Source organism: Jaculus jaculus, chromosome 8 (genome assembly GCF_020740685.1).
Source record: "Jaculus jaculus isolate mJacJac1 chromosome 8, mJacJac1.mat.Y.cur, whole genome shotgun sequence".
Taxonomy (NCBI): Eukaryota; Metazoa; Chordata; class Mammalia; order Rodentia; family Dipodidae; genus Jaculus; species Jaculus jaculus.
This window is the reverse complement of record NC_059109.1, coordinates 76,618,754-76,637,030: the sequence shown is the minus strand read 5'-3', so window position 1 is coordinate 76,637,030 and position 18,277 is coordinate 76,618,754. Positions and strand designations below refer to the sequence as shown.

The window sequence follows — 18,277 nt, the reverse complement described above, 5'->3', positions numbered from 1 at the left end:
ATAGATAGAAGATAGGTGATAAGTAGATAGGGAAGTTGAATAAAGATAGAAGATAGAATATATGTAGACAGAGGAAAAAAATATATATATATATATACACACACACACACATACATATACATATATAACATATATATGTTATTGTTTCCTGGCTGCACAGTGTAACAGAGCTCTACTGACTCTCCTCTGGTTCTGTGGGCCTCCTCCACCTGGCCACCACCGATGGGGAACTGAACCAGCTGGATGGCAGCTCAAGCTCAGCCACGCACAGGCCCAGAGCCCTGCCCAGCCAGCAGCTGTCCCGCACCTCCTAGGTTTCACAGAAAGCAAAGACTCACCATATATATATATATATATATATATATATATATATATGTGTGTGTGTGTGTGTGTGTGTGTGTGTGTGTGTGTGTGTGTTTTCTGTCTACATATGTGTGTATATATATATATATCAAGATATATTAATAGGTGATAGGTAGAACATACATAATGGATGAAAGATGGATAGATGGATGATAGATAGGAAATGAATGCATAGTGTAGCTATTTATTCCAGATTGAAATATTCCTCCCTGGAGGGGAGCAGGAAATCTAAAACCCATAGGAAAGTTAAGACTCATCTTTCTGTTCCTTGGGATATATAAGAAGTAAACAGTTGATGAGGAGCAGAGACTCTGATGAGTAGAATCATGCAAGGAGCTCCAGAGATGTAGCTTTGGTGAGTCATCATCCAAGCTGGGACAGGTGGATGAATGAGATGAAAACAGGAGAGATGTTTTTTCAACATAGAACCTGACCTCATGTCCACAGTACACTTAGTACCATTTGAGGTTTCCCTCACATTCACACCCTGTATGAAAGGACACACTTATATGAAATGACAAAGGACCAGAGAGAAAAACACATTAAGACAGGCAACCATGGAGTTGGAGAGATTGCTTGGTGGTTAAGGCGCTTGCCTATGAAGCCAAAGAACTCATGCTCAAATCTCCAGGTCCCATGTAAGCCAGACACACAGTGATATAAGCATGCAATGTCTGGAGTTCGTTTGCAGCAGCTGAAGGCCCTGTGCCCATTTTTCCTCTTTCTCTCTAATAAATAAATAAATAAAGATAGGCAACCATAGGCTGGTGAGATTGCTGAGTGGGTAAGTCCTTGCCACACAAGCATAAAGATCTGAGTTCATATCCCCAGCACCCACATAAAAAATAGCAGGCATGGCAACACTGCCTGTAATTCCAGAGCTAAGAACACAAAGAGAAGAGGATATTTATGGTTCTGTGAGAAGCTAGTCTAGTTGACTCTGCAAGTGCTAGGTTCAGTGACAGAATGTCTCAAAACAAGAAAGTAGGTAGCAAACGAGAAAGACACTTGACGTCAACATCTGATCTCAACATGTATGTACACACATATATATGCACACGACCACTCAGACATACATCCACACACATACAAATATCCATATGCACATGCATGCATGGCACACACATAATACGCATGCAACATTTTTTAATTAAAAATAAGATGGATAACCACAAGTCACAGGGATGTTCTTCCCTGTCCTTGGTTAAAGCTGGGAGTGAAGAGGACAGGCAAAGAAGGACATGTTGGTGTGAGAGCTGTCCAGAAGCAGGGGGGATGACTGACTGACCACACTATGCCCTAAGTCCTGGGGAAGCCCAGACCTTCCAAGTAAGTGTCAGGAGCAGCACTTGACATCTATTACACCCACATCCTCTGATGATTATTTTGCCACCAACGAACAAAGAACCACATTCCTTTTTTTCCTTTCTGAACAGATCCCTCTCTGGGGGTGGTGGAATATCCAACATGTTATTTTTGCAGTTTGCCTTACTTTCTGTAAGCTAAAACACAGACAGAGAAATTATACAACCAAAGGGAAGACTTAGAGAGTATTAGAAATGGAAGCCACTGGCTGTCCAGGCACAGCTGCAACAATTGTGCTCAAGCCCAGGTCCTTGGCAGCCACGAGATGGCCTCACTTAGTCTGCAATTAGGATGTACTGGGCCCTTGAGATTCTTGAAAATCTGCTTTTAAAGCCTCCATGTCCACATTCTGCAAGCACAATGCCGCCCTGCACCTGGACGCCCTTTCTGCAGCAGTAAGGACAATCAAGAACTCAGCAGGGATGGCTTGTCACTGGCATTGTTGCACACAGAAAGTCTCTAGTCCTTTGGGCTTCTGAGAGAGGCATTAAACCACAGTCCAGGTCTAAAGATACAGGTACAAGATGTATCCATATGGACTGCTGAGCAAGGTTTCCAGGCCCATGTGTGCAACCGAGTTAACATACATCTCCCAATGAGGAAACTTCTCTTCCCAATGTGCTCACCAAGCTCAGGGAAGGCTGAGCCTCAACTTATTAAACAATTATTGCTTAGGTTGTGCAGGATCGTCTGAAACTGCTGACATGTGTGTTTTTGACTGACCAAACAGCAGTGTCATAAGATATGACCTAATAAACATGGGTTTCATTTTCAAAACTCAAAATATTGAAGGAATAACAAGACACCTCACCACAGAAAGATACCTTCAACATTACTCCTGGTTTATGTTTTCTTTAAGTCTGTATTTTCACAGTTGAACCTCTGTGCAAAGAACAAACTGAATTTCTTGTGGATGATCTGAATGGTGCTTCCTGCTGCCTCTCTCCTCTGGACTCATTCCCCCACTGACCTGGACACAAGCTACCCTGCCCTTGGCCATGCCTGTTATAAGCGCCATTTTCTGGAGTGCTGTACTTTACTGTGGTGCTTGTCAAATCCCCATGTGTGTTCTCCAAGCACCATAGTAGGACTTTATGTTTTACTGTAATTTTCCCAAGCCAGTGGGGTCCACATAATCAAGTCAAAGCCTCATAAAGACCCTATTTCCTGTGGCACTTGGGTCTTTGAGATAGCACCTGAAAAATAGCATGCACTTGGTAAATAGTTGATAAATGAATGAATGAGTCCACAGGTGGATTATATATTTTATATTACAAACAGAAAAGCAGATTTTACCTTTAGATTTTGTATGCTGTCTTCTGCATGGCATGACTGTAATCAAAACCCAGTCCTTTCATCCCACAAAACAGCACCAGCTGAGCTGTTGAGATAGTTGCATTGGTAAAACTTGGATCCCTAGCATCCACACAAAACTCTAAACATGGCAGTGTGAGCCTATAATCCCATTACTGGGGAGATGGAGACAGGAAAATCCCTGGGGTTTGCTGGGCAGTTTATCTAGCTGAATCAGTCAGATCTAGGTTAAGTGGGAGACCCCTGTCTCACAGCAGAAGGTGGAGGGAGCTGAGAAAGACATCTAACATCAGCCTCCGGCTTCCACATATAAGGCACACATGGTCATGTGCAATATTATGCATAGGAACATGCTTACACACATATTCACACCTATATACACATGCACATGCCCAAAAAGAACACCATGTACATCTCAATGGCTCAAGAACAGAGGACCGCTCTGTGCCACGAGAGCCCTAAAAGGACTCCACATGTTATGTGACATCCCTGTTTATTCAAAATACATCTGTCACCTCCCCATGCTACTGCTTGAGTCACCTCTTGGCAGCTTTCTGTGCAGTCTAGGATTACAAGATCAAGTGAGCAATCCTAGCAGGGCACACATTATCAATATGTACTCAGTTGTGTGAGCCTTCCAGCCCAATATCTGACCTTGCCACTTGGGGACATGAAACTTAACTGTGCAGCTAATTACTGAAGCACCAGCTCAACATACCAGGTCCTCAGACCTTATTCAGGAAAATGATATGGCAAGAAAAGGTCACACTGCACAGCATTTGAGGGGAAATGACTCCTCAGCTTCCATTCACACATGGCCTACAGGCCTTCCTCCCTGCTATGGGACCCAGAAGCCTGTTGCCTAAAGTGGCCCAGGATGACCTAGAGTTATATTATCTGCTCTGTTCTTTTCATTTCTTTCTCTTCCTTCCTTCTCTCCTTTTCTTTCCATCTTTCCTATCCTTATTCCTTATTTTCTTCCTTCTATCTCTCCCTCCTTCATTTCTTCTTTTCTTTCCTTCTTGTCTTCTTCTGCCTTTCTTCCTTCTCATGTCCTTTCTTTCTTGCTTGCTTTCTTGCTTTCTTTCCTTCCTTCCTTCTCCTTTTTACTTTTTTCTTTCCTTCCCTCTTTCTATCTTCCTTCATACTTTCTTACTTTTTTCCTTTCCTCTCTCCTTTCCTCCCTTCACTCCATCCTTTCCTCCTCTCTCTCCTCTCCTTTCTTACTTAGCTAAGAAAATAATACCAACTTTATGCCTCAAGGCATAGAAGATGTGAAATCCACTGTATTTCAACACTAAAAGAAGGGCTACTATTACCTAATAACATATTTTTTTCCACATAAAAATGAGCCAAACATTATATAAAGAAAAATCTGGGGAGAGTAAATACACTTAAAAAAATAACTGTTTTTCATTCTGGCAACATGGTCATATACTCTTATTTGTAGGAAACTGTTCATCAGTAAACTTGCAGATATGTGTATTAACTTCATACTTTTGAAAAGGTAATGTTTGCCTAAAATTCAGTTAAGAAACCCAAAGAAGATGAGGACAAGACTCAATTTTCCCCTTTGCATCACCCAAAGGGAACAGCTAGAGGAATGTGATAGTGGACAAAATGCCAGCATCCCTGTTGGCAATGTGGTAACCCTTGGGAATGCCTTATGGAATTCCTGAAGAAGTCAACAGGACTTACACAGCCCATGCAAAAAGCTACACTTAGGGCTTCCTTATACACACTGGACCCAGTTATGGCTCAGTTTCCAGTAAGCAGAGATATCCATGGGGCATGCTGATAACATATATAGATATAGATGGAGATATAGATAGATATAGATATAGATATAGATATAGATATAGATATAGATATAGATATAGATATAGATATAGATATAGATATAGATATAGATATAGATACAATACAGATACAGATACAGATACAGATACAGATTCAGATACAGATACAGATACAGATACAGATACAGATACAGATACAGATACAGATACAGATATAGATATAGATATAGATATAGATATAGATATAGATATAGATATAGATAGCTAAGATTCAAATTACCTGGGCACTCTGTTTTTACTCCATAGTCTAGTATCTCTCAGCATGGTGGTGGTAAGAAACACAAGCAGTTGAACTGACAGAACTATCTGATCTTTGTGAGAGCAGAGGCCTGGACCACACAGAGGCTCTCATCCAGTAACAGTGGACCTGTCAACCCACTTCGGCAACTAATGATTCATCAATACCAGACTAGAAATGTCTGAGGAAATGCTGCCTCTTTACTAAGCATGTACAGACACTTCTTCTTTTTCCTCTGAACAATGCAGTCCAACAATACTTTGAACAGTGTGTGTGTGTGTGTGTGTGTGTGTGTGTGTGTGTGTGTGTGTGTGTACACATTCTCATGCATGCAGTTGTGAACTTGGAGGATGTGTGTGTGCAAGTGTACATGGAGACCAAACACTGATGTTGGGTGTCATCCTTTGGCACTCTCCCTCTTCCTTTTTGAAGCAGGCTCTCTCACTGAATCTCGAGTTCACCAATTCAACTAGAGTAGCTGGCCTGTGAGCCTGAAAGATTCCCTGTCTTTTGGTCCCCAGAGCTTTGATTACAGATATTAAGGATCCAGACTCAGGCTTTCATGCTGTGTAGCAAGCACTTTACCCATTGAACCATCACCTCACTCCTTCACCGTACTTTTGATACCTTAGGCACTGTAAGTAATTCAGAAGGATTTAAAGTATATGGGGTGATGTGGGCAGGTTCTATGTAATACTACAACACTTTGTAGAAGGGATGACAACACACATACACTATACACAAAAATACACTTTTTAAAATTTTATTTAGCCATACATCTCTCTTAATGGATTTTGAAAACATATTATGCGTACTTCCAGCCCAACATTCATGGAAATGGTTGCATAAGCTGAGCCTAAGGTGGGCCCTTTTTGGAACCATCTTCACTGGCTGCATGCATCTGAGGTGCAGGGTTTAAAGGATAGTACACTATTGCAAAGGCAATGATGCAGTACATGTGATGCAGTACATGTAATGGGCCTAGGACTGAGCACAGAGGTGGACATGCATAAGAGCCAAGGAGACATAGGCCCAGGTACGTGCAAAGGTCATCTTTAAAATAACCACAAGCACAAGCTGAGAAGAGTCATGCCCTCTCCCCACCTTTGCTTTGCTCAGGCACAGGAAGAAGTCCACAAATGGAGAGGAATGTTTCCCACTCACACTCAGCCTTCTTCTAACCCCTGAGATCAAGGCTTCCAATGTTCCTGAAGGGGGTGGTCTTAATTTATTAGACACTTGTCCATGTCTTGAGCAATTTGCTTTACCACAGCCTCTTAATGGGGTGTGACAATTACAAGCACAACTGGAGGAGGGTGTGCATCTCCTATAGAGATCTCAGTGTACCCAGCAGCCAAGAATAAAAAATAAGAATTTGTAGCCAGGCGTGGTGATGCATGCCTTTAATCCCAGCACTTGGGAGGCAGAGGTAGGTGGATTGCTGTGAGTTCGAGGACACACTAAGAATTCAGAGTGAATTCCAGGTCAGCCTAGACTAGAGTGAAACCCTACCTTGAAAAACCAAAATAAATATTAATAAATAAATAAATAAAAAGAAATAATTTGTGACAAGATATATCTGGGCACCAGATAGTACTAATATAACAAGAACTGGGTCTATTTCTGTCTTGCATCATCCACTGGACAGTTATGACAAAGTACTTTTGTCAGCTAATGAGCTAGGGAGAGAGGACCCTACAGAGCCAGATCTATGCCTCAGGAGGCTGGGCTCTGAGGACCCTGGGTCAAGGTGCAAATGAGGAAGTAACCATTTCTCCCATGAAGAGCAGGGCTGGAATGAAAAGGGAGTGGCTAATTTAGTATTCAATGTGCAATGGGACAGGATGCGTGGGGAAAGATGTGGCCCCAAATACATTAGTCAAACTTAGTTCAGAGTCTTTATGTGTTACCAGCTTCAGCCAGCAGCATAGAGAAATGCAAAGACTTCCAAGACAGATTTCCCACCTCTCCCTACTGACCGCCACCCTTGTAGGAGTCCAGTACAATGATGAATATTGACTAGTGTCCCTGACCCCAACACACTAGATGACAGGCTGCAAAAAGTTCAAAGGTGTGACAACCACAGTGAAGAAAGCTGCCAAGAGCTCAAGTGCAGGAAGTTACCACCAGATGTCAAGGGACACATGGCATGAGTCCCCTTGCTGGGAGAGGGCTATTCAACAATACAAAAAAGAGACACAAGTCTCCTTTTCCTGAATCATTTACACAGCCTGGACAATGCTCTAATAAAATGCAAAAATGGGGCTGGAGGGATTGCTTAGTGGTTAAGGCATTGGCCTACAAGACTAAAGGACCCAGGTTCTACTCTCCAGGACCCACATTAGCCAGATAAAAAAGGGGGCACATGCATCTAGAATTTGCAGTGGCTGGAGGCTCTGGCCTGCCCCATTCTCTCTCTCTCTCTCTCTCTCTCTCTCTCTCTCTCTCTCTCTCTCTCTGTCTCTCTCTCCCCCCCTCCCTCTCTCCTTCCCTCTTTCTTCCTCTTTCTCTGTCAAAAAAATAAATAAATAAAAACATTTTAAAAAGAAAATGCAGAAATTATTCTGGACATTAAAACAAAACAACACACAATGCAAGCCACAAAGTGATAGATTGCCAACCAATCAATACAAAGACAGTACATAACTGCATACTAGAGTGCCCAGGAGTCCTGGCCCTTTGCAGGAAATGAGCTGTAAGTTTCATCTCATGAACTGAAAACCTTGATTCAGCTTCTATTCAGTTAACACATTTGTCTTGGCTTCAGAGTTGCATTGCCTCGAGCCAAGCCAACACAGGGAAAACATGCTATGCTTCCTCTCTCCCCAACACTAAGCATCCTAAATACACACAACGTTTATTTATCAATTATACTTCAACAAAGGTGAAAAAAAAAACTTTAAAAAGATAAAAAAAAAATAGGAAGGCTTAGGAGATGGTTCAGTGGGCAGTGTGAGGACCCAAGGTCAGATCTGCAGGACCCATATAAAAGCTGAGTGATGGTGGAGGACCCTCAGCATTGACCTTTATTCTTCACAAGCACACACTTGTATGAGCACCCACACCCACAGGGACAAGCATACACATGTGCATGCATACCACACATATACATACATGCCAGGAAAAGAAAGGAAGGAAGGGTTAGACATAGGGGAAATTAAATGGAAAAACGAGAAAAGATGCTGGTAACAATATCCTTTTGGATATCCTGTTGCAGAATCACCCACAAGGTGCTAAGAACAGTATGGGCTGAAAGCACCACATGGATGTGGAGAACAGACATGACTGTTGGTCTCAATATACCCCCACTTCCTCCAGAAGCCTCTCAACATGCAGGGAAGAAACTTCATTAAGTTGCTTTATATTAAAACTAGTAGAGTGTCACATCTCATAATTTTTCAAATTATTTATAATAATGTTTAATTTGTTCAGGGATTAAGCAGCTGTAAAAAATAAACCACCTTTTTCTCTTCCTTGATTTCTGAGGGCAAAGTAAGTTCAATTGATATAATCAACATAGTGTATTTTCTAAAAGACACTGAAAGATGGAGAAGAAAGAAAGGGGGTGAAAGAGGGAAATGCAGAAAAGATTATTTGGCAGGAAAGAGTTAAGACTCTTCTATGCTTTGACAGAAGACTAGGTATGCTGTCCAGCTTTTTCAATATTTCATTTTCTTCTTGTTTATTTTGTTTGGGACAGGCTCTTAGTGAGTAACCCAGGCTGGCCCTAGCTTTCCATCTTTCTGCCTTAGCTTCCCATGTGCTAGGGCTCCAAATATGGGTCACCACAGCCACCTCCCTTGGCTCTAGATGGTCCAGTTGTGAAGCTATAAAGGAGTGATTTTTATAATGCTTTAGATAACTGGCAGCAATTTGCAAGCATCTTCATCTATCAACATGCTGTTTCCATCTGGTAGAGGGACAACCCTCTCCACCTTCAGGAAAAAAAGTACATATTTTTGGACTTGTACCCACAGATCAGTCTTCCTCTACCCTGATCTTTTGACTTGTCCTCTAAAAAGGTGCTAATATCTTCCCACTGTCATTTAGTCAACAAGTTCACTAAGCTTTGTTGCATGTTCATCTTATATCTGCACGTTAGTCATGACTCTACCTTCTTGTAACAATTATCTTCAGCAGCAAAGAGAAGACACTGGTGACGTCTTAGGGGATCCAAGCCTGTGAGGATGAGAAACTGTGGGTCTCTTGCTCCTGCCAGCTACAACTGCACTTGGGCTAAGCCACACATCTTCACTTGTGGAACTCTAAGCAGGTTCTCACACAGGATTAGAAAGAAAGTTGGGGGCTGGAGAGATGGCTTAGCAGTTAAGCTCTTGCCTGTGAAGCCTAAGGACCCCGGTTCAAGGCTCAATTCCCCAGACCCACATTAGCCAGATGCACAAGGGGCCGCATGCATCTGCAGTTTGTTTGCAATGGCTGGAAGCCCTGGCACTCACATTCTCTCTCTCTCTCTCTCTCTCTCTCTCTCTCTCTCTCTCTCTGCCTTTCTGTCTGTGTCTGTCACTCTCAAAGAAATAAATAAAAAATGAACAAAAAATATGAAAAAAGAAAGAAAGTTGGGAACCATAGCAATGGTGTGAGGCTTAAAGCTCCTCTGAAAAGCCAGGCTGAATCCCCAGGCTGACAATGGTCAATTGTCTCACATTTTGAAGCTCAAGGCCCCACAGCTTGCTCATTCCAGACATAGGACTTGCATAAGCCAACCCAGACACAACTATGAGAACAATGTCAGGAATCATTGTTCCATTCCTGCTGCCTGAGAATCATACTCTGGAGTATGATATGAATACAAACTTATAAGGACAAAACTTGGACAGACTGAAGACATAAAAGCTACAGAAATGACCCATTGCTTACAGGGAAGAGGTCATGTGGGATCCTCCCAAATGGAGGATCTGGGTCTTAGTGCCCACTGAGTTCTTATACCAAAGCTAGTGTGTGGTTTCAAATATCCAGAGAAGTGGTAGGGGTCTCTTGAGTGACAGGGTACTTGTGACACTGTATAGGTGGCTAAGTTAGAGAACATATCCCTAGAAACCACCTCTGAGTGACAAGATGCACTTATCCAGCTTCACCCAGAAGCTCAAAGCACCACAGTGCATTCTAATTACAACTGGCCCATTTCTAAGGGTGATGGGGCAGATGGAGCAAAGCCACCCCACAGATTCCAGATCTTATCCCTAAACCTGTGGATCAGTGCAATTATCTACAGTCATTAAGGAGAAAGAACTTGGGAGGCAGGTGTGTTGGGCCTGACAGCTGAGAGGTAATAAACATGTGTTGTTTAAAACTACTGTGTGCTAACTTATTGTATAGCCTATAGAAAATTAACAGTGGTACCTACCTGCATGGTCATAGGATAAATTTTTGGGCAGTGTTATGGATTAAGTAGGAAGCATTCCCCATAGACCCATGTACTTGACCACTTGGTGCCTAAATGGTGGCACTGTTTGGGAAGGTTGTGGAACCTTTAGGAGGTGGGGCCTGACTGGAGGAAATGGGTCATGGGGGAAGACCTTAATATCTTTGTCTTTACATCTTTGTGCAGTCGATGCTTCCTTATCTTTCCAGATGTAAGCAAGTGGTTTCAAGCTCCTGCCACATGTGTGAGCCACACCCACCACCATGATGGGCTATCCCTTCAAATCATGAGCCAAAATTCACCCTTCCTCCCATAAATTGCATCTTATCAGACATCTGATCACAGCAATAAGGAAAATGACATACTCAACTTCTGCAAGTAGGAAGGGAGCAGGCAGACAGTGCAGCTTTCACAACTCTCAACTAGCATAAGGCCTCTCTGACTCAGTCAGAAGTAAGTGGTCTGCTATGCAGGCCAGTGTGGTCTCTCAGCAGCCACCACACTGGCCTCCAGCTTCATTAATCCTTGACGGAGAGCACATGTACAATTCACAGGCAGAATATCACCCATGGTGGTTGGGAGAGGGAAGCAGGCCCTTCTCCAAGAAGGCCTGTCCTCAGGACAGGGGAGGAAAGTGACCAGCTGCATTCCAGGGAGTGGCTAGTGAACTAGTTCTCACTATGTGAAACCTGTCATGGAGTTCCTCCAGTTGACTGCTGTTAGCCCTTTCCTATTTCACACGTGCAGACTTTACAGTTCAATTTAAAAGTCTGCTCATATGTGAGAGGAATGTGAGCACAGAGTGCTCCTTATATGCTCCCTTTTGCCTTTTTTATTTGATCTTAACCAAAAGACTGGAAAGTATTGTTTGCCTGTTTTTGTAAAACTATCAGAAAATCCAAAATCTAAGCAATTTAAATAAAGCTAGAAATTTCTTTTACTCCAGAAGGTATCACCATTCAGGATGCGGCTATCTCATACCCAGGCTGTGATTCTCCATCAGTGACTCACTATTAGGGTGGCTCACTCCTGCAGTAGACCTCTGGAGCCCCAACTAACTAGGCCTCATATCAGGATCCAGGCCTGTGCATGGCAGCATCTCTGTTGTACTACCCTGGCCTTGTAATCACAAAGTCATGCAGGGTCTGGGCTCATTACTATGTCAATTCTGGGAACAAAATTGGGCTGTCATTTTTGCCAGCTCTGGGCCTCTTCCCACCTGATCTGGCAATGCACCCAGGCTAGCTGTATCCCTCAACTAATGGAAGGAGGAAGGGCAGGAGCTGTCTGCCATGGACAGAAGATATTAGCACCCAGTACTAAGTTGTTTGTTCCCAATTAAGGTGAATAGAAACTCATGACTTGTTTGTTCCTGTTCTGCTCTTTCCTCTCTTTATTCTTTTTGTCTTGTCCTTCCTTCCTTTTCTTTCTTTCATTGACTTATTTAATTTAAGATAAGCTCTCATGTATCCCAGGGATCTCACTATGTAGGAAAGGAGGGCCTTGTACTTCTGATCCTCCTGCCTTCATTTCCTACCACTGCAGCACCATGTCTGATTATTGTGGTGCTAGGGATCAAAGCCATAGCCTCTTGTATGCCCAGTACACACTCTATCCACGAGTCACATCTGCATCTCCATGCTGCTTCATGCTTTTCCATTTTGGCTTCTTGGAAAATCCATCTCTTGTCCTCAGTCCTTCATTGATGGTCGTCATAACTGCTTTGCAGTTATAGAGAAAATTATATTAGTTTGAGGGCTTGAGCCATATTACTTAACATATTGCTAACATTAATACTGTCAGACATGGCAATCGGCTGTCCTAATCAAAATCCACTCAAAGCCACCTGTGCCCTTGAGGTATAACCTAAAAATAGAAAAAAAATGAGAGTTTGCTATGGAAAGCTACCTCAGGGCATGACTGTGCTTCTGAAATCTCAACAGCTGTGATTACTGAGACCTGTATTAGATCAGGACCATTTGTGTTCTGTTGTGGAGAGGAATTCGTGATGTCCCTCACCTCCCTGAGGATATGTATGTCAAGTTGTTAATGGCCAGAGGCAGGGTACATTACTTCAGGGGTTTACCCCTTGTAGGTTGGCAGCCCTGTGGGGGCAGAGACAAGAGAATTTCTGGAGCTCACTGACTAAAAATGACAGCTCCATCTTAATGAAATACACACAAGAACAGAACACAAAGTGCATACACACATACCACAACACACATACATATGCACACACCTGAAAACCAATAAAAAGAAAAATAGTGGAACTAGGGAGATAGCTCAGAGGGTAAGAATGTCACACAAGCATGAGGGCCAGAGTCCCCCTGAGTTCAATCACCAGAACCTATGTAAAAGTCCAAGTGTAGGGGCTAGAGACATGACACAGCAGTTAAGGCACTTGCCTGCAAGCCTAACAACTTGGGTTTGATTCCCTAGTAGACACATAAAGCCAGATGCACAAAGTGGCACATGTGTCTGGAGTTTGCTTGCAGTGGCTAAAGGCCTTGCTTTACCCATTCTCTCTCTGTCCATCTTCTCTCTCTGTCTCCAAATAAATATTCTTTTCTTTAAAAAAGAGTTGGCTGGGTGTGGTGGTTCACACCACACCTGTAACTCCAGTTCTGTGGGTAGCAGAAGCCAGATAATCACTAGGACTCACTGGGAAGCTCCAGGTTGAATGAGAGGCTTTGTCTCAAGAAAACAAAGTGGAACAGTACCAGAGCACAGGGTGTATACTTCTGCACACACACATGCATCTCCACACACACTCCCCATACTATACAGACAAACAGGAAAAAAAAAAAAAAGCACGTGGTAGGTTGTTTTCATATAGTCCTCCAGCTGTCTTTACTGGGGGATGGATTTATACTGAACACCATAATTTCCATATAAGATTCAGTAGCATCTTTGTACAGGATGGTCAAATTACAGCAGTATTCTAAATCAAAATGATATATTGCAATGTCTCAGCAGTATCCTGACTCACTCACATGGAAGAAACATAGATGTGTTATCCTAATAAATCTTACCTGTGGCTCACTGGCCAGGAAGTAAGTTCATGGAGAGACACATTTGTTCTGTCTGTATGTTACTGAGTGGCCCACCATGATACATGCATAAGGTCCTAGAACCTGCATGGCATTTTTTGGCTCGGACATTTTCTTTAATGAATACTATGAAAATAAATTAAATCACTTAACATTCAAAAATTTGGCAATGTCTTTAAAATTGATAAATTCATCCAGTTGGATCACTGTCAAAGATAGCCTGTCCCTCTCTTTCTGGATGCTAAGATGCCAGAGACACCTTTGCTGACTCTAAAGTGACCCAAATGCTGTGGCTTTGTCCTTGTCTAGCAAATATGCAGCGAGTGGTACCCAGCTTCAGCATGGCAGGACATAGCTGACTCAAATGGGAAGATATTCTGAATCACGTATCCTCTCTTCCTCCAGGAGCTGAGGAATCTACAGCGGACATGTCAGCAGCACACGTGCAGGCGGTGTTGCCTACTACACATGCCGTGCCTCTGTTGCAGAACCATACATGTGATTTCACCACAGTCACTACTCATGACTCAGAAACCCAAGCAAGTTGCTGGTATGATCTTGTTTGTGTCCTTTATCAGACCACATTCAGAGTATCTCTGCCCACAGTCATAACCTCATGGAGGCAGTTAGCTGGAGCTAACTTTACCCTGAGTCTAACAGACCGCCCCTTTTCTCTTGATGCCCAGAGCTATCTGTGTCACTGTCCTCTAAACTAGAACTTAATCAGGGTCCTGCCCAGAAAGTGAATGGATCACCAAATCTGAGAGCTTCTTCGTACCATGTGAATCTGAGAAGGAACAGCTTGGCATGCAGAACATGAGGTGCTGATGAGCAGTCTTTTTGAGCCTTTCCCCTGCTAAGCTTCTTCTGAGAACCTGAGATCTGGGATCATTTGTGTGAGCTTCAGCAATTCAGCATGGGTGGAGGATGTCATAAGTGTAGAGCTCTGGCCCAGAGTACATCCTGCATGGACAAAGCCTCAGAAAGAGGACCAGGTGGAAAAACCCTGCCTCACCCCAGCAAGTGTCTCCAGCCTAGTATGGATTCTAGCAGCACTTCCTACTAGCAACCACTGCTTCAACCAAGCCCACCTGTCGGCCATGCTTCTTAATAAAGAGGTGCCAAGCATCCTCCACTAGCTGGGGTCCTGGGAATCCATGTTTTAAAATAAATGTCAGGCTGGAGAGATGGTTTAGCAGTCAAGGCACTTTCTGGCAAAGCCAAAGGACCCAGGTTCTATTCCTCAGTACCCATGTAAAGCCAGATGCCCAAGGTGTCACATGCATCTGGAGTTCATATGCAGCAGCTGGCGGCCCTGGGGTGCCCATTCTCTTTCTCTCTACCTGGCTACCTTTCGCTCTCTCTCATAAATGAATAAAATACTAAAAAAATTGTTTAAAATGTCTGTTGGTGGTTGTGTAGATGGCTCAGAGCATAAAAGCACTTACTACTCAAGCATGAGGGCTGGAAAGGGCCTGATTCACTCCAAGTAAAATTCCAGAGCACCCACATAAAAAGCTGGGAATGGCTGTGCATACTGTGACCCTAATACTGGGTAGTGGGGACTGGAGAATTTCTGGGGCTCACTTGTCAGCCAGTATGACCAAAAATGGAAGTTTGAGGTTCAGAGAGAGGGAGAGACTTCATTACAAGGAAGTATGTGGATGAACAGCAGAGGAGGCTACCCAATGTTCTCCTGTGGTCTCTACATGTGTGTGCAAGGACACATATATACATACACGAACATACACCACACGCACACAACATGTGCACAATGAAAATAAATAAAATATTGTCTATAGCAAAATGTGGTGGTTGGGCAGGAAAGATTGCCCAGTGGTTAAAGTAGCTTGTTTGCAAACCATGCTGGCCCAGGTTCAATTCCCAAAACACTCATGTAAGCGGGACACAAAAAGTGACTCACATCTTGTGTTCATTTGCAGAGGCAAACCCCATCCCCCGACACATACACATTCAGCACACACAAATAAAGGATTTACTTAGGAATAAAAAAGTAATGCGGGCTGGAGAGATGGCCTAGTGGTTAAACGCTTTCCTGTGAAGCCTAAGGACCCCGGTTCGAGGCTTGGTTCCCCAGGTCCCACCTTAGCCAGATGCACAAGGGGGCACACGCATCTGGAGTTCGTTTGCAGAGGCTGGAAGCCCTGGCGCGCCCATTCTTTCTCTCTCCCTCTATCTGTCTTTCTCTCTGTGTCTGTTGCTCTCAAATAAATAAATAAATAAATAAAAATAAATAAATAAAAAGTAATGGGTTATGTCAATCCTCCCTCTGCAGTGTAGTGTAAACTTAATCTCTTATCACTTCAACTGTCCCAACATTCTGTTCAGGTTCTGTTGGGTGTGTCTTTGTGGGTGGTGCAGCTCTCAGGAGCCTATCTGACAATCACCTGTGCACACCCTTGCTACCATAACAATCAGTCATTAGTCTCACCTTTCTCCTTCACAACCACTGTTCACTGTGAGACACCTGAAGGACCATCACAGCCCATGCAGACTGGGCAGAAGATGTCCTGACTCAGGCTTGCAGCATCCGGGGAAGTCTGAAAGTGAATGCTTGTCACTCTTTCTCCCACAAAACCTGCAACTCAGTATCAGCAAACCTCAGGCTAGTTTTTCTTCTGCCAAAAGCTTTATCCAATTTCCTCTCTCATCTTCTCATCTGGGATAAATACCAGGTTGCCTGTTCCATCTTGGACTCTCAAGAAATGTTCTGTCCCATTTCTGGATCTGGGCACCCTATGCCAAGCCACAGACAAAAGTTTCTTCTTCTGGTGTGTTACATGTAGTTGGTTTCCATCCAGATCCCACATTGTGTGTATGTGTGTGTTGCATGCTTATGTATGTGGGTGCATATATGGAGGTGCACATGCATAAATAAGCACAAGAAGGCCATAGATCACCATCTGGTATCTTTCTCAATCACTCTCCACATTATATTTTTTAGAGACAGGGACTTGAGCTATAACTGGAACTCACTGATTTAGCAACACCACCTGCTAGCAAACCCCAGAGACTGTCTCTGCCTCTCCAGTGCTGGAATTCCAGGTTCATCCCACATTTTCCAGCTTTTATGTGGGTTCTGGGAATTGAACTCGGGTTCTCACAACAGTATGGCAAGTACTTTATCCACTGAGCATATCCCTACCCAGGACAATAATAGTGCTCATAAACTTGCCCATTATGGTATTCTGTTACTGCAGCAGGAAATGGACTAACATAAGAGGCAGTGCAATAATGGACCCAAGGAGCATAGGCTGGCTGGGGAGGTGGGAGGGGTGGCGCAACAGAGCTGACAGTTACTGGCCATGATATGTGCAGGGAAGGAGATCTGATGATTCTTCCAGGGCCGACCTCCTGACTCAGAGCAGGGGCTCTACTCTCAGCTCTGCCCTGTCTTCATCAAATAAGATGACCCAGCTACAGTATGGGTTCTTAACAGAGCACATGATTGGCCATTTAAATTAATACTAATAATCCCTACCCCTCGCCCCTTGCTGCTGACTTATCCGGTACACACATGGCCCAAACATAGGACCTCTGTTAACGGTTGTTCTAGACCTTTCATGAATCCAGTGTTATGAACCTCTCTAGGTGCCCTGAATATCAAAGTTGTAAAAAAATAAAACAAAACAGAGAATATGCAGGTCAGGTCACAGAGAGAGTGAGAGCAGGTTAATCCTGGGTCTCCATCTGCCTCAGCTTCCTGATGGCAGCTGCTAAACCATTTCTTAACTTTGGATACCTGCATGATCCATTCCTGCAGAAATGACTTAGTCATTTCAACATGGAATGTGGAGAGGGCTGGTTTAGCAGATATCTCTGGAGGACATTGTGTGGCAGCATCCTTACAAGGCCTCACACAGCTTTGGTAGTGATGAACAGATTTAAAAACCAAGCTCATAGAGCCAGAGCAAGGACCCCTGCAAACACTGAAGGTTCATCCTCTACCCATCTTTTCCACCAGGAAATGGTGTGCTTTTCTCATCTCAGGTTGTATCTGGCTTGTCAGGATCATTATGTGTCTTGGTTTCTGCATCTCTTTGAATAGCATGTAAACCTAGAATGCAAAAAAGAGTGAATGTCCACAAGGCTGAGACCTCAAAAGGGTATAATGTGGGAGAAAATGGTGTTTCTCTAGTGTCTCCCCATACTCCATCATAACAGAACATCCTGCTATAGCACTGAAGATAATAAGCACAATGTGATAAGCTCAGGGATCATCCACCAGCACAGAAAGTTCCTTAAAACCAGGACAGAAATAAAATAAGCCATTTTACTTAAAGTAATTTCAGTGACAGAAATTCACAGTTAATTCTCCTTTTCTTTTCATTTGCCAACAAATTCTGTTTCTGAGTGAAAGCATATTTTTACTCTTTAATATGAGACATTATAATTAATGGGAAGTCCACTTGGTATAGCCTGGAACTGTTTTTCTTTTGGAAAAATCAGCCGCATTCTCTTGCAAGGATTCCAGAAGGCTGACAGCCCATAGCAGAGACACAGTGAGCTGGGGAAATCTAAGAGAGAAAGCCCAAACTGAGAGTCTTGTCCTTCACATAGAATTCTTCAGAGCTCAGCAGGACCTGCCCTTTTCCTTTCAGGGATGTGCTCTGTTTTCTGTATTTGGGTTCTGGTCCTCTTTCAAGCTTGTTTCCTTTATGTTATCAGTGTTCTGTTCCAAAGT

The 18,277-nt window shown here is 43.3% G+C and overlaps 1 protein-coding gene across 1 annotated transcript in view; it reads right to left on the bottom strand.

Moving 5' to 3' along the window:
• Positions 1–18,277, bottom strand: part of Tmem132d (transmembrane protein 132D) — a 769,582-nt gene that overhangs the window by 544,930 nt on the left and 206,375 nt on the right. The gene's annotated exons all lie outside the window — the stretch shown is intronic.